The sequence below is a fragment of the Piliocolobus tephrosceles genome, unplaced genomic scaffold (genome assembly GCF_002776525.5).
Source record: "Piliocolobus tephrosceles isolate RC106 unplaced genomic scaffold, ASM277652v3 unscaffolded_77, whole genome shotgun sequence".
Lineage (NCBI taxonomy): Eukaryota > Metazoa > Chordata > Mammalia > Primates > Cercopithecidae > Piliocolobus > Piliocolobus tephrosceles.
In genome coordinates, this window is record NW_022335051.1 from 347,641 (window position 1) to 370,702 (window position 23,062).

Here is a 23,062-nt window from a genome sequence, read left to right on the forward strand (position 1 = left end):
TTTGTATTTTTAGCAAAGATGGGGTTTCACCATGTTGGCTAGGCTGGTCTGGAACTCCTGACCTCAAGTGATCCACCAGCCTTGGCCTCCCAAAGTGCTGGGATTACATGCGTGAGCCACTGAGCCCTCCTGAGTCTGCTTCTTTGTCTATGCGTTTAGTTCTCCCAAGAGATTCTCTTTCCCTCTCCCTCTCCCTTGTCTTTGTACCCTGCTAATCAGGTATACGTGATTTCCTATCAGACCTGAACCTTGCAGAATTGAAGCCACAGAAAAGAATACGTTGACTCTGCAGTGCTTGAAGGGGGTAAAAGTAAAGCATTACCCAGAGGAAGCAGGGTTAGGAAATTTTGCCTCTGACCCATTTTTGTGCCAGTCCCACGAGGAGAGAGTGAAGCCAGATAGTCTCCCTCTTTCCTGTTTTGTGTGTGGACTTTGATGTTCATTTCCTCATTCTTTCTTTCTAGGCTCTTGCTCTTGCAGAATCCACAGGTCTTTCTTGAAGAAATCTATAGTCAGAACTTTGTGCTGCATTTTTATCTAGGGAAGAAACAGGAAGACAAGAGTGTGGTCTCCTAGAAATCTAGCACTGGAGAAACGATGTCTGATTTGTCTTTTTTTGGTCTTGTTTTGTTTTTTTGCTATCATTGTAATTTTTTTATGCATTGGACTGTTATATGTTATACTGTCATACTATGTTGGCTAGACTGGTCTCGAACTCCTGACCTTGTGATCCACCCGCCTCAGCCTCTCAAAGTGCTAGGATTACAGGCATGAGCCACCATGCCCAGCCTTGCCTCTTGGCTGTTACCAAAGGATGTTTGCTTCCAAAGAAGCTGGAAGCTGCAGCCCCAATGAGCCTTTGCAGGGGAGCAAGAGAGCCACAGGTAAGGACAACTGATTTAGACAGGTGGGACAGGGTCTATGGGGAGGGCAGAGTGCATCACATTCCCCCACCCAGACTCACGGGCCACAGCATCATTGCCCCATGCAAAGCCCCATTCCTATCTGTCTGATTGTGTGATTCCCAGTTATTCCCATTCCCCCAACAGATAAACACTCCATTGGGTTCAATGCATATACTTTTATTAAATCTCACTCTGTCACCCAGGCTGGAGTGCAGTGATGTGATCATAGCTCACTGCAGCCTCCAACTCCCAGGCTCAAGTGATCCTCCCATCTCAACCTTCTGAATAGATGTGATCACAGGTACACACCACCATACTCTGGTAAATTTTACTTTTTTGTAGGGACAGGGTCTTGCTATGTTGCCCAGGCTTGTCTCGAACTCCTGACCTCAAGTGATCCTCCCACCTCAGCCTCCCACAATACTGCAATTACAAGGATGGGCCACTGCCCTTGGCCTAAATGTGCTCTTAAACACCTGTGTTGTTATTTTGTACGTGGGTATTTTAATGGACAATGAGTTGTGGCAATGGCAATGAGTTGTGGCCTTATGGCATTGCTTTCTGTTTTCAGGCAGCACTAAACTTTTTTTTTTTTTTTTTGAGACAAAGTCTCACTCTGTTGCCTGGGCGGGAGTGCAGTGGCGTGATCTTGGCTCACTGCAACCTCTGCCTTACAGGTTCAAGCGATTCTCCTCAGCCTCCTGTGTAGCTGGGACTACAGGTATGCACCACCAGGCCTGGCTAATTTTTTTTGTATTTTTAGTAGAAACAGGGTTTCACCATGCTGGTCGGGCTGATCATGAACTCCTGACCTCAAATGATCTACCTGTCTTGGCCTCCCAAAGTGCTGGGATTACAGGCATGAGCCACTGCGTCCAGCCAACACTAAGCTTTTTAAATGACGCTGTGTGTGCATCTAGCCTGTCATGTCTCACTGCTATACCACCTTCTGTGTTTCTACCCAGCTCACCTGCCCACTCTCCTGGTGAGGAACCCCCAGGGCACCTCCACCTCCCAGAGCACAAATGTCATTGAGATGAGCAGCTTGGGACATGGTATGGACCCATGCAGAGGTGACCCTAGGTAATGATGGCATCAGAGTGAGAGGCTGGACGACTGTGGCTGGGGGAGCTTTGAGGTGTTATGATGTGTAAGAGATCATCAATTCCAGGATGTCACCCCAAGGAGAATATGCATGGACCAAAGATGAGGGGTCCCCAGGAGAGTGCACCAATAGTGAGGCCCCCAGATTCCATCCCTAGCCAGGTTCCCTGCTAAGTGGCAATTAGAAAAATTCCTCTTTACAGAAAACAGAAGGCCAATTAGGTCCCCAACCACAGAGCCAGTCCTCTACCCTCTAGTGAAAGCTTCCAGTGGACAAGAAAAGCTTGGGAAAGCCAGAAGGAATAGGAACCACAGCTCAGGCCAGGCAGCGGCTTCATAAGTCACAAGGACGATTCTTTTTTTTTTTTTTTTCCTGATAAAGAGATAAGGTCTCACTGCATCGCCAGGCTGATGTGCAGTGACCCAGTCACGGCTCACTGCAGCCTTGAACTTGTGGGCTCAAGTGATCCTCCCAGCTCAGCCTCCTGAGTAGCTGGGACCACAGGTGCACACCACCACGCCTTGCTAACTTTTATTTTTATTTTTATTTTTGAGAGGCAGTCTCGCTCTGTGACCCAGGCTGGAGTGCAATGGTGCATTCTTGGCTCACTGCAACCTCCACCTCCCGGGTTCAAGTGATCTTCCTGCTTTGGCCTCCCAAGTAGCTGGAATTACAGGTGCAAGCCACCAGGCCCAGCTAATTTTTGTATTTTTATAGAGACAGGGTTTCATCATGTTGCCAGGCTGCTCTTGAACTCTGACCTCAGTGATCCGCCCACCTCAGCCTCCCAAAGTGCTGGGATTACAGGTGTGAGCCACCGTACCTGGCCCCTTGCTAATTTTTAAACTTTTTTTGTAGAGATGGAGTCTCACTATGTTGCCCAGGCTGGTCTCAAGCTCCTGGCCTCAAGCAGTCCTCCTACCTCAGCCTCTCAAAGTACTGGGATTACAGGCATGAGCCACTATGCCCAGCCCCAGAAGGGCAATTAGTACACAGTGACAGTGGAAGGAACAGAGACACAGTCGGTGGGTGGTGGGAAGATAAGAACATTCACTCTGAGGGCTTCTAGTAATGTTGGAGAAGTGAGCATCAGCTGAGCAGAAGGGAGGGAGGGAAGGAAGCACAGGAGGTTTGAGGAGAGAGAGAGGAAGTATGAAATTGCTGTTTTAAACCTCCTGGGGAAATGTAGAGGGGTTGCCAGGCAGCCCACTTGAAATCTGAATTTAAAGTGAAAGCCCAGCCAGGCTGGGCATGGTGGCTCACGCCTGTAATCCCAGCACTTTGAAGGCAGTGACCACAGAGAGAAAGGATTGTCTGAGGCCAGGAGTTCCAGACCAGCCTGGCCAACATGGTGAAACCCCATCTCTACTTAAAATATAAGAATTAACTGGGCATGGTTGTGGGCACCTGTAATCCCAGCTACTCAGGAGGCTGAGGTGTGAGAATCACTTGAACCCAGGAGACAGAGGTTGCAGTGAGCTGAGATTGTACCACTGCACTCCAGTGTGGGCGACAAGAGCAAAACTCCATCTCAAAAAAAAAAAAAAAAAAAAAAAAAGTGAAAGTATAGCCAGACATGGTGGCTCACACCTACAATCCCAGCACTTTGGTGGTTGAGGTGAGGAGGATTGCTTGAGGCCAGGAGTTCAAGAGCAGCCTAGGCAACATGGTGAGACGTCATCTCTACAGAAAATTATCTGGGTGTGGTGTGGTGCACGTCTGTGATCCCAGCTCCCAGGGAGGCTGAGGAGGGAGGATCGTTTGAGCCCAGGAGATGGAGGCTGCAGTGAGCTCTGATCACACCATTGCACTCCAGCCTGGGTGACAGAGTGAGACCCTGTCACTAAACTAAATAAGTAAATGAATAAACAGATGAATAAATAAAGTGAAAGTTCAGCTGAGTGCATGCTTTCCCAGTGAGACTGGCTGTCCAGGTGCAGATGCAAGAGATCCAGCCTGTTCATGTCACCCTTGCTCAGGGGAACAATGTCAGGAGACAAAGGAGTTGATTTTTTTTTCCCTTCCTCTTTTATTGAGACGGAGTCTCCGTGATCTCAGCTCACTGCAAACTCCACCTCCCGGATTCAAGCGATTCTCCTGCCTCAGCCTCCCTAGCAGCTGGGATTAGAGGCACCTGCCACCACACCCGGCTAATTTTTGTATTTTCGGTAGAGACAGGGGTTTCGTCATTTTGGCCAGGCTGGTCTTGAACTCCTGACCTCAAGTGATCCACCCACTTCGGCCTCCCAAAGTGCTGGGATTACAGGCGTGAACCACTTCGCCCTGCAGGAGTTGATTTTAATTATGAACCATGATTAAGGAAGGCAATGACCGCAGAGAGAATAACAGTGAGGTGGGGAGGCCAAGTGGAGAGTTCTGGAATGAGAGGAGAGGTCAGCGGGGAGCTGTCCGAAGCCTCCTCTCTGGGTGATGGAGGGTCCCAGGTGTGACTGCAGACAGGGAGGGGTAGCTGAGAGGCACATTGGAAAAGCTCACAGCAGTCCTGGTGCCCGGAGAGATGGGGAGTAGCCTGGCCTGTCTACGTGGGTGATGACGCCAACGTCTTGTATGAATCACTGTTGCAGACCTCCTGGGGGAATGTAGAGGGGTTGCTGCTCTACAAGACGGCAAGAAGGATGGAGAACACAGTCAACAGGGAGCCCAAGTCCTCAGTGGATGAGGAGGTGCAAGCAGAAGACCAGCAGACAGCAGTCACCGAGAGGGACAGCAGATGACTCCGCTGCCTTTGAAAGAGAAAGGTCTTGGACGCGACCACAGGAAGCATGGAGGATATAGACCCTACCTTAGAGTCTACGGTATGTGGGGTATAGGAGAAAAAAGAGTCCCTGCACCAGACAGTGCCAGGGGATGTGGGGTCCTGAGGGGCCAGTGGGGTCGGAGGGAAGAGACCCTCCTGCAAGAGGCTGAGTGGAGACTCCAGAGCCAATGATGTCATCAGAGGAGCTGGGGCAGGATGTAGGGTGAGGAGGAGGGTCCAGTCATATTACGCAATACACAGATCTGGGGGGAGGGCCTATGGCAAAGAGGCTCTGTCCTTTGAGGGTGAGTGAGCCAACAGGGGAAAGTGAGGCATGATGAAAACAGCCGTGGATGGCCGGCTGCAGTGGCTCACGCCTGTAATCCCACCACTTTGGGAGGCCGAGGAGGGTGGATCACCGGAGGTCAGGAGTTCAAGACCAGCCTGGCCAACATGGGGAAGCCCATCTCTACTAAAAATACGAAATTAGCCAGGCATGATAGTGGGCACCTGTAATCCCAGCTACTTGGGAGGCTGAGGCAGCAGAATCACTTGAACCCAGGAGGCAGAGGTTGCAGTAAGCCGAGATTGCGCCACTGCACTCCAGCCTGGGCAACAAGAGCGAAACTCCGTTGGGAAGGGGGGGGAAGGGGAGGGGAGAAGGAAGGAAGGATTGAAGGAAAGATAGAAAGAAATAAGGAAGGGAGGGGGGGAGAGAGAAAGAGAAAAAAAGGAAGGAAGGAAAGGAAGGAAGGAAGGAAAGAAAGAAAGAAAAAGGAAGGAAGGAAGGAAAAGAAAAAGGAAGGAAGGAGGGAGGGAGGAAGGAAGGGAAGGAAGGAAGGGAAGGAAGGAACGAAGGAAGGAAGGAAGGGAAGGAAGGAACGAAGGAAGGAAGGAAGGAAGGAAGGAAGGAGAAAGGAAAAGTAAGAAAGAAAATAACCGTGGATGGAAGGAGAGGGAAGGAGGGAGGGAGGGAGGGAGGAAGGAAGGAAGGGAGGAAGGAAGGAAGGAAGGAAGGAAGTAGAGGAAGTAAGAAAGAAAATAACCATGGATGACCTCAGACAGCCAGGTGACATTTCAAGCTGTGAGTTTGGAGAGTGTGGACGCTCCAGGGAACTGTGAGGTGACCGCTCCCCCTGGTGGTCATATATGACTAAAGCAAGTACAAGTCCAGAATCACACCTGGAGAACAGGTGCCATCGCCTGAAAGCAACAGTAGCCACGACAACAAGGCCAGGTGCAGAACCCAGGTCTCCCCCCTTTATTAGAACCTGTGGAGAGATCATGAACGTGTTCCCCGATAAGTTCATTTTCAGAGGTAAAAAATCACAACAATCTCCCACAGTGTCACTTCTCCCAGGAACATGTGTATGTGAATGGCTTAAAAACTGTTGCCTTTGACAAAGAAATGTACCAATTTCCAATGGTAGAATATTTAATTGAGGAAATGTCTCATTAACAGATGTTAAGTGTAGGGTCTCAGCATCAGAATTTCCCTTGAATGTTTCATTATAAAAACGTTTGAGGTGTGGGGCTTACACCTGTAATCCTAACACTTTGGGAGGCCGAGGTGAGAGGATCACTTGAGGACAAGAGTTTGAGACCAGCCTGAGTAATTAGCCAAGTGCGGTGGAGCACACTTGTAGTCCCAGCTTCCTGGGAGCTGAGAAGGGAGCATCCCTTGAGCCCAGGAGTTCAAGGCTGCAGTGAGCTAGGATAACACCACGGCACTCCAGCCTGGGAAACAGAGCAAGACCTTGTCTCTAAAAAATAAATGAATTAATGTTTTTAAGAAATGTTCAAACTTAATGAAAAGTTGAAAGTTAATGAAAATTTTGCAGTGAACATCCACACCCACCCCTGAAGTCTACAATTAACATTTCATTATGCTCAGTTTATCGTATAACCTATTCAACTATCCATCCCTCAAACCATTCTATTTGGAGGCATTTGAAAATGAATTGTGGCATTAGTACACTTCACCCCTAAACACTTCAGCACACATATTATAACAAGACTCTCATATTTATTTATAGTCCTTTTTTCTTTGGACATAAAATATGCATATAGGTCAGGTGCAGTGGCTCACACCTGTAATCCCAGCACTTTGGGAGGCTGAAGTGGGCAGATCACTTGAGCTCAGGAGTTCAAGATCAGCCTGGGCAATGCCCGGGCGCAGTGGCTTACGCCTGTAATCCCAGCACTTCGGGTAGCCAAGGCAGGCAGATCACGATGTCAGGAGATCGAGACCATCCTGGCTAACATGGTGAAACCCTGTCTCTACTAAAAATACAAAAAATTAGCCGGGTGTGGTGGCACGCACCTGTAGACCCAGCTACTTGGGAGGCTGAGGCAAGAGAATCGCTTGAGCCCAGGAGGCAGAAGTTGCAGTGAGCTGAGATTGCGCCACTGCATTCCAGCCTGGGCAAGAGAGTGAGACTCCATCTCAAAAAAAAAAAAAAAAAAAAAAAAAGTCTGTCAGGGTACTATAGTGAAACCCCGTTTCTACTAAAAATACAAAAATTACCTGGGCATGGTGGCACATGCCTGTTATCCCAGCTACTCAAGAGATTGAGGTATGAGACTCACTTGAACCCAGGAGGCAGAGGTTGCAGTGAGCCGAGATCACACCACTGCACTCCAGCCTGGATGACAGAGCAAGACCCTGTCTCAAAAAAAGAGAGAAAGCACATAAGTCTCTTCCTTTTTGCTTCAATGTGTTCCTGAGGATCACGCTGCAATGTAGATCATATTTTTCCAATGAATAAACTTGCATTCCAGACCAGAGACAGAGCATCATCTAAATCATGGCTTTAAATAATAACATAGGATGAAAGAAAAGAATCAATATTCTAGGCTGGGCACGATGGCTTAGGAAATCCCAGCACTTTGGGAAGCCAAGGTGGGAGCCCAGGAGTTCAAGACCAGCCTGGGCAACATAGTGAGACCCCCGTCTCTACAAAAAAAAAAAAAAAAAACAAAAAACAAAAAAACTTAATGCGTATAGTAAAAGGTACAAATCTTATGTGTACCCCTCAATGAATTCTAACAAATGCACGCACCCATGTAACCCATATTGCCATCAAGACAGAACATCACTATCATCCCCAAAAACCTTCCCCTGTGTACCTTCTCAGTCGATCCACTCCCACCCTCCAATCAGGCAGCCATTGATCTGATCATTCCCGTTATAAATTAGTTTCAGCCTGTTCTACAACTTAATGGAAACTGAATCGTGAAGTATGGACTCTGGTGTAGCAGCATCAGAATTCAAAAAGCTACCCAGAGGCCAGGTGCAGTGGCTCATGCCTGTAATCCCAGCACTTTGGGAGGCCACGATGGGTGGACCGCTTGAGTCAGGAGTTCGAGACCAACCTGGTCAACATGGTGAAACCCCATCTCTACTAAAAATACAAAAATTAGCCAGGTGTAATAGTGTGTGGCTGTAGTCTCAGCTACTCAGGAGGCTGACGTGAGAGAATTACTTGAACCTGGGAGGCAGAGGTTGTGGTGAGCTGAGATCACATAACTGCACTTCAGCCTGGGTAACAGAATGAGACCCTGTCTCAAAATAAATAAGTAAATAGATAAATAAATTAATTAATTAAAAAAAAAAGACCCCCAGGTGTTTCTAGGCTGGGAACTTTTGCTCAGACCCAGGCCTTTTCCCACATTCCAGAAGGCAGCAATTTGGCTCTGGTCTGAGGTCACAGCTGATTGACTACAGATCTGTGACTAGATCTCAGGTCTCCTTGCTGTTCACCCTCTGTTTACTCTACAACAGGGTTTCTTCCAGAACAGTGGTTCTCAATGTTAACATCCATTATAATCTCTGGAGGAACATACCTCTGGGATAGGGCTCAATAATCTGCATTTTTGGCCAGGCACAGTGACTCACACCTGTAATCCCAGCACTTTGGGAGGCCGAGGTGGGAGGATTACTTGAGCCCAGAAGTTTGAGACCAGCCTAGGCAACACGGTGAAACCCCATCTCAACTGAAAATACAAAATTAGCCGGGCATGGTGGTGCACGCCTGTAATCCCAGCTACTTGGGAGGCTGAGGCAGGAGAATTGCTTGAACCCAGGAGGCAGAGGTTGCAGTGAACTGAGATCATGCCTCTGTACTCCAGCCTGTACAACAGAGTGAGAGTCCGTCTCAAAAAAATAAAAATAAAAATAAAAGCCAATTGCAATTACTGTTGGATTTCTATTGGAATGACTGTTGGAAATCCACCTGTCATTTCTATGTCACAACAAGAAAGAATTGGGGTGAGCTATTTGCTAATGGTGACCATGTGACAGGGAGGTGTCCTCACCCCATGCTTTCTGAAGATATTTCTTAATGTCCCTGCTCAGCAATCATTCAACAAGAGCTCTTTGCATATGTTTCAGCAAAAGTATTCCCACCTTGCCTCATTTTCTCTTTTTTTCTCCTTTTTTTTTTTGAGACGGAGCCTCGCTCTGTTGCCCAGGCTGGAGTGCAGTGGTGCAATCTCGGCTCACTGCAAGCTCTGCCTCCCGGGTTCACGCCATTCTCCTGCCTCAGCCTCCCGAGTAGCTGGGACTACAGGTGCCACCGCCACGCCCGGCTAAGTTTTTGTATTTTTAGTATAGACGGGGTTTCACAGTGCTCGCCAGGATGGTCTCGATCTCCTGATCTTGTGATCTGCCTGCCTCGGCCTCCCAAAGTGCTGGGATTACAGGTGTGAGCCACCGTGCCCAGACTTCTCTTTTTTTAAAAATTTTTGTTTATTTATTTTTTGAGATGGAGTTTCACTCTTGTTGTCCAGGCTGGAGTGCAATGATGCGATCTCGGCTCACTGCAACCTCTGCCTCCTGGGTTCAAGTGATTCTCCTGCCTTGGCCTCCCGAGTAGCTGGGATCACAGGCATGCGCAACCACGCCCGGCTAATTTTCTATTTTCAGTAGAAATGGGGTTTCTCCATGTTGGCCAGGCTGGTCATGAACTCCTGACCTCAGGTGATCCGCCTGGCTCAGCCTCCCAAAGTGGTGGGATTACAGGCGTGAGACACCAGACCCGGCCAGCCTTATTTTCTCTTTAACTAGGGGGAGTCTTCCTCCTCTCTCTGCTGACTCATTGACATGCATATCTTACTGTGGCCAGGTTTCCTCCTCCATTCAGCCTAGTTAATCTACTTCCAAGGGCTGGGAGCAGCCCAGTGCATACTTATCCCCCAGGACAGAGCCCCCCACCACTGTTCCATGGGCAACATGGGGTGAAAGAGATAGTTTTAGGGTAACACACTTTATTTATTTATTTATTTTGAGTTGGAGTCTCGTTCTGTTGCCCAGGCTGGAGTGCAGTGGTGTGATCTCGGCTCACTGCAACCTCTGCCTCCTGAGTTCAAGTGATTCTCCCGCCTCAGCCTCCAGAGTAGCTGGGACTATAGGCACACATCACCATGCCCAGCTAATTTTTGTATTTTTAGTAGAGACGGGGTTTCACCATGTTGGCCAGGCTAATATTGAACTCCTGACCTCAGGCGATCCTCCCACCTCAGCCTCCCAAAGTGCTGGTATTACAGGCGTTACTGCGCCCAGCCCGATACTATTTTTTAAAAATACTTATGAATTGATTTTAGTGTACCTTAGGAAAATAGCAAACCCATGAAGTCACACATACTATATATTATTTAAGTTGTTTCCTCTCTAAATACATTTAAATTGAAAAAGAAATTGATTGGAAACACCAGTATTGATGGACTTGTAAAAACAGTGGCCTGAGCTGGGCCCGGTTGCTCACACCTGTAATCTAAGGGCTCTGACAGGCTGAGACAGGAAGACTTCTTGAGGCCAGGAGTTTCAGACCAGCCTGGGCAACATAGCAAGACTCCGTTTCTTCCGAAAGACATGAAAAATATTAGCTGGGCAAGGTGGCTATGTCTAGTCCCAGCTAGTCAGGAGGCTGAGGAGGGAGGATTCCTTGAGCCCAGGAGGTCGAGGCTGCAGTGGGTTATGATCACACCACTTCACTCCATCCTGGGCAACAGAGCAAGACCCTGTCTCAAAAACAACAACAACAACAAAAACAGAGACAGGGATGTCAGAAAGTGAAAGGATAAGAGCTTGCCCATGATCTGAGAATTCCTGCTTCAGTGGATTCCAGGGAAAGGTGAACATGGAGACTCAAAGAGTGGCGTGTCCTATTAGGAAAACTCATGTTCTTTTCCTGCAGCTTTAAGTCATTTTATGAAGACATAAAAGCAATTCTAGTTATTTTGCATTTGTATTTTGTGGCTTCTTTTGCATATTATTCTTGATAACTCACAATAGCATACTTAGTTGCCTTAAAATATGTGAATTTACATAGATGCTGCCATTTTAAAGTATAATTTTTATAACGTTTTGGGACTAGAATTCTTTTTCCTGAAGGGACACGTTTTCTGTTTTATAATGAAAGTCAGCTGGAACATAAGATTCTGCACATAATAGTTTACTTTAGAGACAAATTTTCAGTATCTTTTTGCTTATAAATGAGTTGTATTGTTATTAAAAAGCAACTTTATTCAATTATGTTTATTTCTTTATTTTATACTCTGCCTCATTTCTCGTTGATCTGAGACAACTTAGAGTGAGAATACATATGATAAAATAAAAATTAAAAAAAACAAAAACTGGGAGTTAAAAGTAAGAAGTCAAGGTAAGGGGAAATAAAACGAGCACAAACTGTCCAGACCCAAGCGGTTAAGAATTGAGTTTCAGGCCAGGGACAGTGGCTCATGCCTTTAATCCCAGCACTCTCAGAGGCCAAGTTGGGCGGATCAAGAGGTCAGGAGATCAAGACCATCCTGGCCAAGATGGTGAAACCTCATCTCTCCTAAAAATACAAAAATTAGCTGGGCGTGATGGTGCTTGCCTGTAATCCCAGCTACTAGGGAGGCTGAGGCAGGAGAATCGTTTGAACCCAGGAGTCAGAGGTTGTGGTGAGCCGAGATCGAACCACTGCACTCCAGCCTGGCTGCAGAGTGAGACTCCATCTCAAAAAAAAAAAAAAAAAAAACGAAAAAAAGAAAAAGAAAAAGTTTATCTGTATAAAGAGAACAATGGGGTTTTTGTTTTGTTTTGTTTTGTTTGAGACAGAGTTTCGCTCTTGTTACCCAGGCTGGAGTGCAGTGGCGCGATCTGGTCTCGAATTCCTGACCTCATGATCTGCTTGCCTCAGCCTTCCAAAGTGCTGGGATGACAGGTGTGAGCCACCGCACCCGGCCCCATTGGTATAATTTTGAAAATATTTATCCATGTTGTAGCATGTATCAGTAATTCATTTCTTTTTATTACTGAGTAGTGTTCCATTGTAGGGATATACCACAATTTGTTTAGCTATTTATCTGTTGATGAACATTTGGGTTTTTAGCTATTTATCTGTTGATGAACAATTTGTTTAGCTATTTATCTGTTGATGAACATTTTATCTGTTGATGAACGTTTGGTTTTTATCTTGGATAAAACTCTAAGATTGGGATTGCTGGGTCTTTTTTGTTTTTGTTTTTGTTTTTTTTTTTTTTTTTTTTTTTTTGAGATGGAGTTTTACTCTTGTTGCCCAGGCTGGAGTGCAATGGCACAATCTTGGCTCACTGCAACCTCTGCCTTCCGGGTTCAAGCCATTCTCCTGCCTCAGCCTCCCTAATAGCTGGGATTACAGGCATACGCGACCATGCCCAGCTAATTTTGTATTTTTAGTGGAGACAGGGTTACACCATGTTGGTCATGCTGGTTTTGAACTCCTGACCTCAGGTGATCTGCCTGCCTCAGCCTCCCAAAATTTTGGGATTACAGGCATAAGCCACCACACTCAGCCTTGCTGGGTCTTATGGTACGTATATGTTTAGCTTTATAAGAAACTGCAGGCCCAGTGTGGCGGCTCACAGCTGTCATCTCAGCACTTTGGGAGGCCTATGTGGGAGGATCCCTTGAGGCCATGAGTTCAAGGTCAGCCTGGGCAACATAGTGAGACCCTGTTTCTAGAAAAAATAAAAAATTAGCTAGACATGGTGGTGTGCATCTGTAGTCCCCACTACTCAGGAGGCTAAGGCTGGAGTGCAGTAGCGTGATCTTTGCTTACTGCAACCTCTACCTCCTGGGTTCAAGTGATTCTCCTGTCTCAGCCTCCTGAGTAGCTGGGATTACAGGTGTGGGCCACCACACCTGGCTAATTTTTGTATGTTTGAGACAGGGGAGGATCACTTCAGCCCAGGAGGTTGAGGCTGCAGGGAGCTATGATTAGACCATTGGCACTCCAGTATGGGCAACGAGTGAGACCTTGTCTCTAAAAGAAGCCAAAAATATTCTGTTTTCTTCTTGAGACCACATTACAACCCAGGAGGCAGGTGTCAAGAATTCTGACTCGTAAATCAGGCCTAGTGTTCAGCTGGGGATGTGTAAATCAGTTCTCACTTTCACTGGAGGAAATGTACATTTCCTTTCAAATTCAAGGCTGATGGTCTTGCTTTTTTTTTTTTTTGGAGACAGGGTCTCACTCTGTCACTGAAGTGCTGAGGTCTGATCTCGGCTCTCTGCACCCTTGAACTCCTGGGCTCAAGTCATCCTCCCACCTCAGGCTCTTGAGTATCTGGGACCACAGACATGCACCACCATGCCCCACCAATTTTTTTTTTTTTTTTTTTTTTTTTTAAGAGAAGGAATCTCGCTATATTCCCCAGGCTGGTCTCAAACTCCTGGGCTTGAGCAATCCTTCTGTCTCAGCCTCCCAAAGTGAGACACATTTGTGGGATTATTACAAGTGTGAGCCACTGCACCTGGCCTATCTCACTGAAGCTATTGTTAGTGTCAGTGGTTGGAAAGAGGTTCAAATACCTGTTTTTTTTTTTTTTTTGTTTGTTTGTTTGTTTTGAGATGGAGTCTTGCTCTTGTTGCCCAGGCTGGAGTGCAGTGGTGCAATCTCGGCTCACAGCAACCTCCGCCTCCCAGGTTCAAGCAATTCTCCTGCCTCAGCCTCCTCCTGAGTAGCTGGGATTACAGGCGCCTGGCTAATTTTTGTACTTGTAGTAGAGCCAGGGTTTTTCCATGTTGGCCAGGCTGGTCTCGAACTCCTGACCGCCTCAGCCTCACAAAGTGATGGGATTACAGGTGTGAGCCACCACGTCCAGCCAAAGTACCTGGTTTTTCAAACATGTCCAGTAATTATCTGTCTGATCATCTCAACAAGACTGGAATCTTCTTGAAGTTGGTGCACATGCATTCCTCTCTCAGGTCTTGTGTCAGGGTTCCTGGGGACTGGTTTTGAGGTTCTGGTGCCTTCAGTCATTCTCAGGAGCATTGCCCATTCTTAGTTATGTTGTGTTGCTTCATGCACCTTCTGTTTTTTTTTTTTTTTTTTTAATTTTTTTCCGAGACGGAGTTTTGCTCTTGTTGCCCAGGCTGAAGTGCAATGGCGTGATCTCGGCTCACTGCAAACTCCGCTTCCCAGGTTCAAGTGATTCTCCTGCCTCAGCCTCCCAAGTAGCTGGGGTTACAGGCATGTACCACCATGTCCAGCTAATTTTGTATTTTTAGTAGAGACGGAGTTTCTCCCTGTTGGTCAGGCTTGTCTCAAACTCCCGACCGCAGGTGATCCACCCGCCTTGGCCTCCCTAAGTGCTGGGATTACAGGTGTGAGCCACCACGCCTGGTCTGCTCAGGCACTTTCTTAAGAAGTTCTTTAGCTTGTCCCGCTTATCTCATTTTAGCGCCTCTTACACCATTTGTCTGTTTCTGACTTCCTCTTCACTCACCTGTGGTTCATTCTCCATACTTAGTGGAATTGCACTACAGTAAGCGCTGCTTCTCTGCCGACAGACCTGCTGACTTCAAGCTCTTTGCAGCGAGCCTGCCTGTATGAATTAGCTTGATTCCTGCTGGACCAAAGTCAAATGAGTGGTTTATTTTATTTTTTTCTTTTTATTTTTAATCCTTTTTTTAAATAGAGACAGGGTTTCACCATATTGGCCAGGCTGGTCTTGAATGCCTAGCCTTAAACAATCCCCTGTCTTGGCCTCCCAAAGTGCTGGGATTATAGTCATGAGCCACCACACCAGCCCTTTTTGAGTTTTTTTTCTTTTTTCTTTTTTTATTTTTTGAGATGGAGGCTCGCTCTGTCACCCAGGCTGGAGTGCAGTGCAGTGGCGTGATCTTGGCTCACTGCAACCTCCATCTCCCGGGTTTAAGCGATTCTCTCACCTCAGCCTCCTGAGTAGCTGAGACCAGCCTGGGCAACACGACAAAACACTGTCTCTACTAAAAATACAAAAAATTAGCTGGGCATCGTGGTGCATGCCTATAGTCCCAACTGCTCAGGAGGCTGATGTGGGAGAATCGCTTGAGCCAGGGAGGCAGAGGTTGCAGTGAGCTGAGATTGTACCACTGTACTCCAGCATGGGTGACAGAATGAGGCCTTAACTCAAAAAAAAAAAAAAAAAAAAAAAAAAAAAATGCATGTGTGTGCATGTGAATAATGTGTGTGTATAAAAATGTGTGTGTATGTGTATATGTATTTGTGGGGAATGTGGTTGGTAAAATACATAGGCATAGGAGCCAAATCATGAAGGGCATAAATTGTGTAATAAAGACATTATGTTAATTGGCTGGATGCAGTGGCTCTGGTGGGGCCCGGTGGCTCACATGTGTAATCCCAGCACTTTGGGAGGCTGAGGCAGGCAGATCACTACTACAAATACAAAAATTAGATGGGCATGGTGGCAGGTGCCTGTAATCCCAGCTACTTGGGAGGCTGAGGCAGGAGAATTGCTTAAACCTGGGAGGCAGAAGTTGCAGTGAGTCAAAATTATGCCATTGCACTCTAGCCTGGGTGACCGAGTGAGACGCCTTCTCAAAAAAAAAAAAAAAATTATTAGTAGACACTGAATTGAATTTCGTTTTTATTTATTATTATTATTATTGCTTTTAAGACAGGGTCTCTCTGTCACCCAGGCTGGAGTGCAGTGTCATGGCTGTAGCTTACTGCAGTCTCAAACTTCTGTGCTCAAGCAATCCTTCTGCCTCAGTCTCCTGAGTAGCTAGGTCTATAGGCACATGTCACCACACCTGGCTAATTGGCTAATTTAAAAAATACTTTTGTAGAGATAGGATCTTGCTATGTTGCCTAGATTGGTATTGAACTCCTGGCTTCAAGTAATCCTCCTGCCTCAGCCTCCCCAAGTGCTAGGGTACAGGTGTGAGCCACTGCGGCCAGCCTGAAATTTGAATTTCGTTAATTTTTACTTTTTTATTTATTTTATTTTATTTTATTTTATTTTTGAGACGGAGTCTCGCTCTGTCGCCCAGGCTGGAGTGCAGTGACCGGATCTCAGCTCACTGCAAGCTCCGCCTCCCAGGTTCACGCCATTCTCCTGGCTCAGCCTCCCAAGTAGCTGGGACTACAGGCGCCTGCCACCTCGCCCGGCTAGTTTTTTGTATTTTTTAGTAGAGACAGGGTTTCACCGTGTTCGCCAGGATGGTCTCGATCTCCTGACCTCGTGATCCACCCGTCTCGGCCTCCCAAAGTGCTGGGATTACAGGCTTGAGCCACCACGCCTGGCCTAATTTTTACATGTTAAAAAATATTATTCTTCTATTGATTTTTTTTCCCAACCGTTTAAAATGTAAACGTCAGCCGGGCATGGTGGCTCACACCTGTAGTCCCAGCTACTTGAGAGGCCAAGATGGAAGGATCACTTGAGCCCAGGAGTTTGAGGCTACAGTGAGCTATGATGGTACCACTGCACTCCAGCTTGGGTGACAGAAAAAAAAAAGTAAAATAAAATGTAAAAATCATTCTTACTTGTGAGCCATACAAAACCAGATGGCAAGGTGGATTTGGCCTACAAGCCATAGCTTGCTAACCCTTGACTTAAAAGATATTTTTTTCCAGGTCGACTTTAAATGGCATTATTCTGCCAACTGCATTGGTTGGAAATCAGTTGAGCAGTGGGTTGGTCAGCTGCTTTGAGTCTGTTTTTAACCACAGTCTATTCTAAATATAGACTACGTCATTGGTGTAGCCTTGTATATGACATATTAGTCTCTGATGGGAGGCTGGTCTAGGCCACCTTGAGGATCCCTTTCACCCTAATTCTAGTCCAAAGCTTTTCTAAAAAATAAAGGCCAGGCATGGGGGCTCATGCCTGTAATCCCAGCACTTTGGGAGACCTAGGTGGGAGGATTGCTTGAGTCCAGGAGTTCAAGACCAGTCTGACCAACATAGCAAGACCCCCATCTCTACAAAAATAATTTTAAAAATTAGCCAGGTGTAGTGGTGTATGCCTGTAGTCCCAGCTACTTGGGAGGCTGAGGCAGGAAGATCGCTTGAGCCCAGGAGTTGGAGGCTGCAATGAGTCATGATCGCACCACTGCACTCCAGCCTGGGTGACAGAGTGAGAACTTGTCTCAAAAAAAGTTCTTTTTGAATCTCTGTCCTCTGCAGCTTGTGCAGCAGTGTGCCTCCCAGAATTTCTTCCTGTAACTTCACTGTTTTCCTTCTTCTGCCCGGGTTCAAATCAGGACGTAAAGGTCGTGGTCCTGTAGGCTCTGTCCTTAGCGCTCTTCTCTTCTCCCTCTCTCTATTCTCCCTGGTCTTTATTTTTATTATTATTCTTTTTCTTTTTCTTTTTTTTTGAGATGGAGTCTCGCTCTGCCGCCCAGACAGGAGTACAGTGGCACGATCTTAGCTGACTGCAAGCTTTGCCTCGCAGGTTAAGTGATTCTCCTGCCTCAGCCTCCCGAGTACCTGGGACTATGGGCGCCCGCCACCACGTCCAGCTAATTTTTTGTATTTTTAGTAAAGACGGGGTTTCACTGTGTTAGCCAGGATGGTCTCGATGTCCTGACCTCGTGATCTGCCCGCCTTGGCCTCCCAAAGTGCTGGGATTACAGGTGTGAGCCACCGCGCCTAGCCTATTTTTTATTATTTTTTATTTTCTTGAGACAGGGTCTTGCTCTGTCGCCCATGCTGGAGTGCAGTGGTATGATCTTGGCTCACTGCAATCTCTGCCTTCCAGGTTCAAGCGATTCTCCTGCCTCGGCCTCCCGAGTAGCTGGGACTATAGGTGCACACCACCCTGCCCGGCTAATTTTTGTATTTTTAGTAGAGATGGGGTTCTGTCATGTTGAGCAAGCTGGTCTTGAACTCCTGTCCTCAAGTGATCCTCCCGCCTCAGCCTCCCAGAGTGCTGGGATTACAAGCGTGAGCCACTGTGCCTGGCCTCTCCCTGGACTTTAATCAGACCACATCTTCAACTAGCACCTCTACATTGGCAACATTGTGTATGTTTAGCCCTTATATTTAGCTCTGACCTTTCTTCTGAGGCTTAGGGCCTTTCCCAGTATCTGGAAGTTAAAGTCTAAACTCCTTAGCCTGGCCCTAGGATCCGCTTAGTCTGAACTCCTGATGCACTGCCAGGCTCCTGGGCCAAGTCACAGGGTAGCTGCAAGCAGGTCATCTGCTTCTTCCTTCTCCTTGTCTTTGCTCATGCTCCTCCCTCTGCCATCACAAGCCTCTCTCCTTGTCTCCACCTCCCTCCCTCTCCTCCCAGTACACACCAAGTCGATGCCCTGCCCTTCGACAACCCACTCAGAGGACCACTTATCTGTCAGATTCAGCTCAAATATCTGTGCCTCCTTGAAGCCTTCTTTTGTTTTTTCTTTTCTTTTCCCTCCCCTCCCCTCCCCTCCCCTCCACTCCCCTTCCCTTCCCTTCTCTCTTTTCTTTTCTTTTCTCTTCTTTTGTTAGAGTCAGGGTCTTGCTCTGTCGCCTAGGCTGGAGTGCAGTGGTGCGATCTCAGCTCACTGCAGCCTCCACCTCCTGGGTTCAAGTGATTCTCCTGCCTCAGCCTCCCAAGTAGCTGGGATTACAGGCTTGCACCACCACCGCCAGCTAATTTTTTGCATTATCATTTTTAGTAGAGACTCAGTTTCTGTATGTTGCCCAGGCTGGTCTCAAACTCCTGGCCTCAAACAATCCTCCTGCCTTTGCCTCCCAAAGTGCTGGGATTACAGGCAAGAGACATCATGCCCAGTCTGAAGCCCTGTTTCATAGATAAAGCTAAACACTTTTCCTGTGTGCCCATAAAGCCTTATGCACACCTCTGCTTTAATGCTTGCTTTCTTGCTACAATTAGGTAAAAAATAATTGAATATTGGTTCAACATTATATATATATATACACACACACACATATATATACACATGTGTGGTTTCTCTGCCTCTGCCTCCTGGTTTCCAGTGATTCTCCTGCCTCAGCCTCCTGGGTAGCTGGGATTACCGGCACATGCCACCACACCCGGCTAATTTTTACTTTTTTATTTTTAGTAGAGAAGGGGTTTCACCGTGTTGGCCAAGCTGGTCTGGAACTTCTGACCTCAGGAGATCCACCTGCCTCAGCTTCCCAAAGTGCTGGGATTATAGGCATGAGCCACTGTGCCCAGCCTCAACATCAAATATATTTAAAAGTTGGTACCAGCCAGGCACGGTGGTTCATGCCTATAATCCCAACATTTTGGGAGGCCAAGGTGGGCAGATCGCCTGAGGTCAGGAGTTTGAGACCAGCCTGGCCAACATGGTGAAACCCATCTCTACTAAAAATAAAAATAAAAAAATTAGCCGGGTGTGGTGGCACGTGCCTGTAATCCCAGCTACTCAGAAGGCTGAGGCACGAGAATCACTTGAACCTGGGAGGTGGAGGTTGCAGTAAGCTGAGATCATACCACTGCCCTCCAGCCTGGGCAACAGAGTAAGACTCCATCAAGAAAAAAAAAAGAAGAAGAAGAAGAAAAAAGAAATTGGTGTCATGTGGGAAGTGAAAAAAAAAAAACAAGGAAAAAGAAATGAATGAATTCATGAGTACACTCTTATGTGGCCTGCACTGACTTTCACACAAATTAGATTGGCTTAGTAGGCAAGATGGGATATTTTCATAATTTTATTTGATGTCTTTAAATGCATTTATCTTTTTTTTTCTGTAGGAGGAAAATTCTTCCAAGGATGGTCTCCCACTCAGAGCTGAGGAAGCTTTTCTACTCAGCAGATGCAGTGTGTTTTGATGTTGACAGCATGGTCATCAGAGAAGAAGGAATCAGTGAGCTAGCCAAAATCTGTGGCGTTGAGGACGTGGTGTCAGAACTGTAGGGATAGCATTTATTCACTTTATGAAATGATAAAGAATTTCTAAAGAGTGACTGTTTTGGATGAAGTGCTAGACCCTGGCTATGGAACATGAGCACTAGGCTTTTTCTTTCATTCCTTAGAGCTGAATTTGATATATTCATTCATTTATATAAATATTTATAGCAAATAAATATGGATAAGACATGTTCTTAGCTTGATCAGGGGAATGACGACCATCACTAACCAAAGAAGATGGCTTGGGGGGTGGGGCCCAATGTCCAGTGGCTTTGTGTCATGGTTGAAAGTGTGGCCTTAGTGCTTCCCTGGAAAGGCTCAGAGCCTCTTGGTGGATCCTGGGTCAGAGGTCCTCCCTCTCTCCTGTGCTCCTGTCCTGCAGCTGGGCACCTCCCTCCACAGCCCCAGTCCCTCAGTCAGCACCATGTCATTTTCTTTTCTTTTTCTTTTTCTTTTTTTTTAGATGGAGTGTCACTCTGTCGCCAGGCTGGAGTGCAGTGGCGCAATCTCAGCTCACCGCAACCTCTGCCTCCCAGGTTCAAGCGATTATCCTGCCTCAGCCTCCTGAGTAGCTGGGACTACAGACGCCCGCCACCACACCCAGCTAATTTTTGTATTTTCAGAGGAGACAGGGTTTCACCAAGTTGGCCAGGATGGTCTCTATCTCCTAACTTCGTGATCTGCCCACCTCAGCCTCCCAAAGTGTTGGGATTACAGGTATTAGCCACCGTGCCTGGCCTTTTTTTTTTTTTTTTTCTGAGACAGTCTGGCTCTGTTGCCCAGGCTGGAATACAGCAGTGCAATCTTGGCTAACTGTAACCTCTGCCTCCCGGATTCAAACAATTATCCTGCCTCAGCCTCCTGAGTACTTGGGATTACAGGCGTGCACCACCACGCCCAGCTAATTTTTGTGTTTTTAGTAGAAAAAACAGGCTGAGGTGGAAGGATGGCTTGAGCCCAGGAGGTGGAGGTTGCAGTGAGCTGAGATCGCAACATGCACTCCAGCCTGGGTGACAGAGTCAGACCCTGTCTCAAAAACAAGCAAACAAACAAAAAACATAGAGCACTGCCAGCAGTTCTCCCTCATCCCAGAATAGAAAATCCCCCACCATTTCTTGTGCACACACTGTGACTCTTGGGCTCCCTTTCAGGGTGGTGCCTGGTCTGGACCAGATCCCAGGTCCAAGGGGATTTCCTCTACACCGCAGACTTCTCTTTGATTTTCCCTTCTTTGAAATTACAGGGCATGGATGTAATTTCCATCCAGTATTTATTTATTTATGTGTTTATTTATTTACGAGATGGGGTCTCACTCTGTCACCTAGGCTGGAGTGCAGTGGTGCAATCTCAACTCCCTGCAACCTCTGCCTCCTGGGTTCAAGTGATTCTCATGCCTCAGCCTCCCAAGTAACTGGGACCATAGGCATACACCACCATGCCTAGCTAATTTTTATTTTTATTTTTTGTAGAAATGGGGTCTCTTCATGTTTCCCAGGCTGGTCTCCAACTCCTGGCCTCAAACAATCCTCCTGCCTCAGTCTCCCAAAGTGCTGGGATTACAGGCATGAGCCACCACACCTGGCCTAATTTTTTTTTTTTTTAAGTAAAGATGAGGTCTCACCATGTTGTCCAGGCTAGTCTCAGACTCCTGGACTCAAGCAATCCTCCCATATCGGCCTCCCAAAGTGCTGGGATTACAGGGGTGAGCCACTGCGCCTGGCCTAACCACACAAATTTTGACTCCACTTGAGTTCTGGAGTCTCACACAGGTCCTTGCAGTTTGCTCCTGGAAAAGATATGTCTGTGCTGTCTCTGCAGAGAGAGGATAAGAAAGTGTGCATTTGACCTTCCAGCCTTCATCTGTTAATATCCTTTTTCCTGCTGTTCCTGTATTGTATCCTCTGCTGTAAGAAATCTCCACCTGGAGTAGAACTTTATCTGCAGTCACATGGGTCCTTCCAGGGAATCATTAAACTAGTTGTGTGCGACCACGAAGACAAGAAATTGTTTTATTAAAGCTATGAATTCAAGGCCAGGCATGGTGGTTCATGCCTGTAATCCTAACACTTTGGGAGGTTGAGGTGGGTGGATCACCTGAGGTCTGGAGTTTGAGACCAGCCTGGCCAACATGGTGAAACCCTGTCTTTACTAAAATTACAAAAAAATTAGCCGGGCGTGGTGGTGGGCGCCTGTAGTCCCAGCTACTTGGGAGGCTGAGGCAAGAGAATTGCTTGAACCCAGGAGACGAAGGTTGCAGTGAACTGAGATTGCGCCATTGCACTCCAGCCTGGGTGACAGACCGAGACACCATCTCAAAACAAAACAAAACAACGAAAAGAAGAATTCAGCCGGCCCTGGAGGCTCATGTCTGTAATCTCAACACTTTGGGAGGCCAAGGCAGGTGGATTGCTTGAGCTCCAGGAGTTGGAGACCAGCCTGGGCAACTTGGCAAAACTCTGTCTCTACAAAAATAAAAAAATTAACTGGGTGTGGTGGCAGGCGTGTGTAGTCCTAGCTACTCAGGAGGCTGAGGTGGGGGCATCACCTGAGCCCAGGAAGTCAAGGCTGCAGTGAGCCATGATTGTGCCACTGCACTCCAGTGTGGGTGACAGAGTGAGATGCAGTCTTGAAATAAAACAAAATAAAATAAAAAAACATGAATTCAATTTTTAAAATTGTTGCAAGATTTAAAAAATTATGTTTCATATTGAGTGTTTTTTGGTAGTTTGTAGTTTTCAAGGAATTGGTCCATTTCATCCAACTTGTTGGATTCATATAGGTAGAGTTGCTTAATATTCCCTTACTATTCTTTTATTAGTTTTTGTTTGTTTGTTTGTTTGTTTTGAGATGGAGTCTCGCTCTGTATCCCAGGCTGGCTTTACTATTCTTTTATTAGGTTTTTTGTTTGTTTGTTTGTTTTTTTGTTTTGAGATGGAGTCTCACTCTGTTGCCCAGGCTGGAATGCAGTGGCATAATCTTAGCTCACTGCAACCTCTGCCTCCCTGGTTCAAACAATTTTAGTGCCTTGGTCTCCCGAGTATCTGGGATTACAGGCATCTGCCACCATGCCCGGCTACTTCTTTACTTTTTGTTTTTTGTTTGTTTTCCTTCCTTCTTCTCTTCTCTTCTCTTCTCTTCTCTTCTCTTCTCTTCTCTTCTCT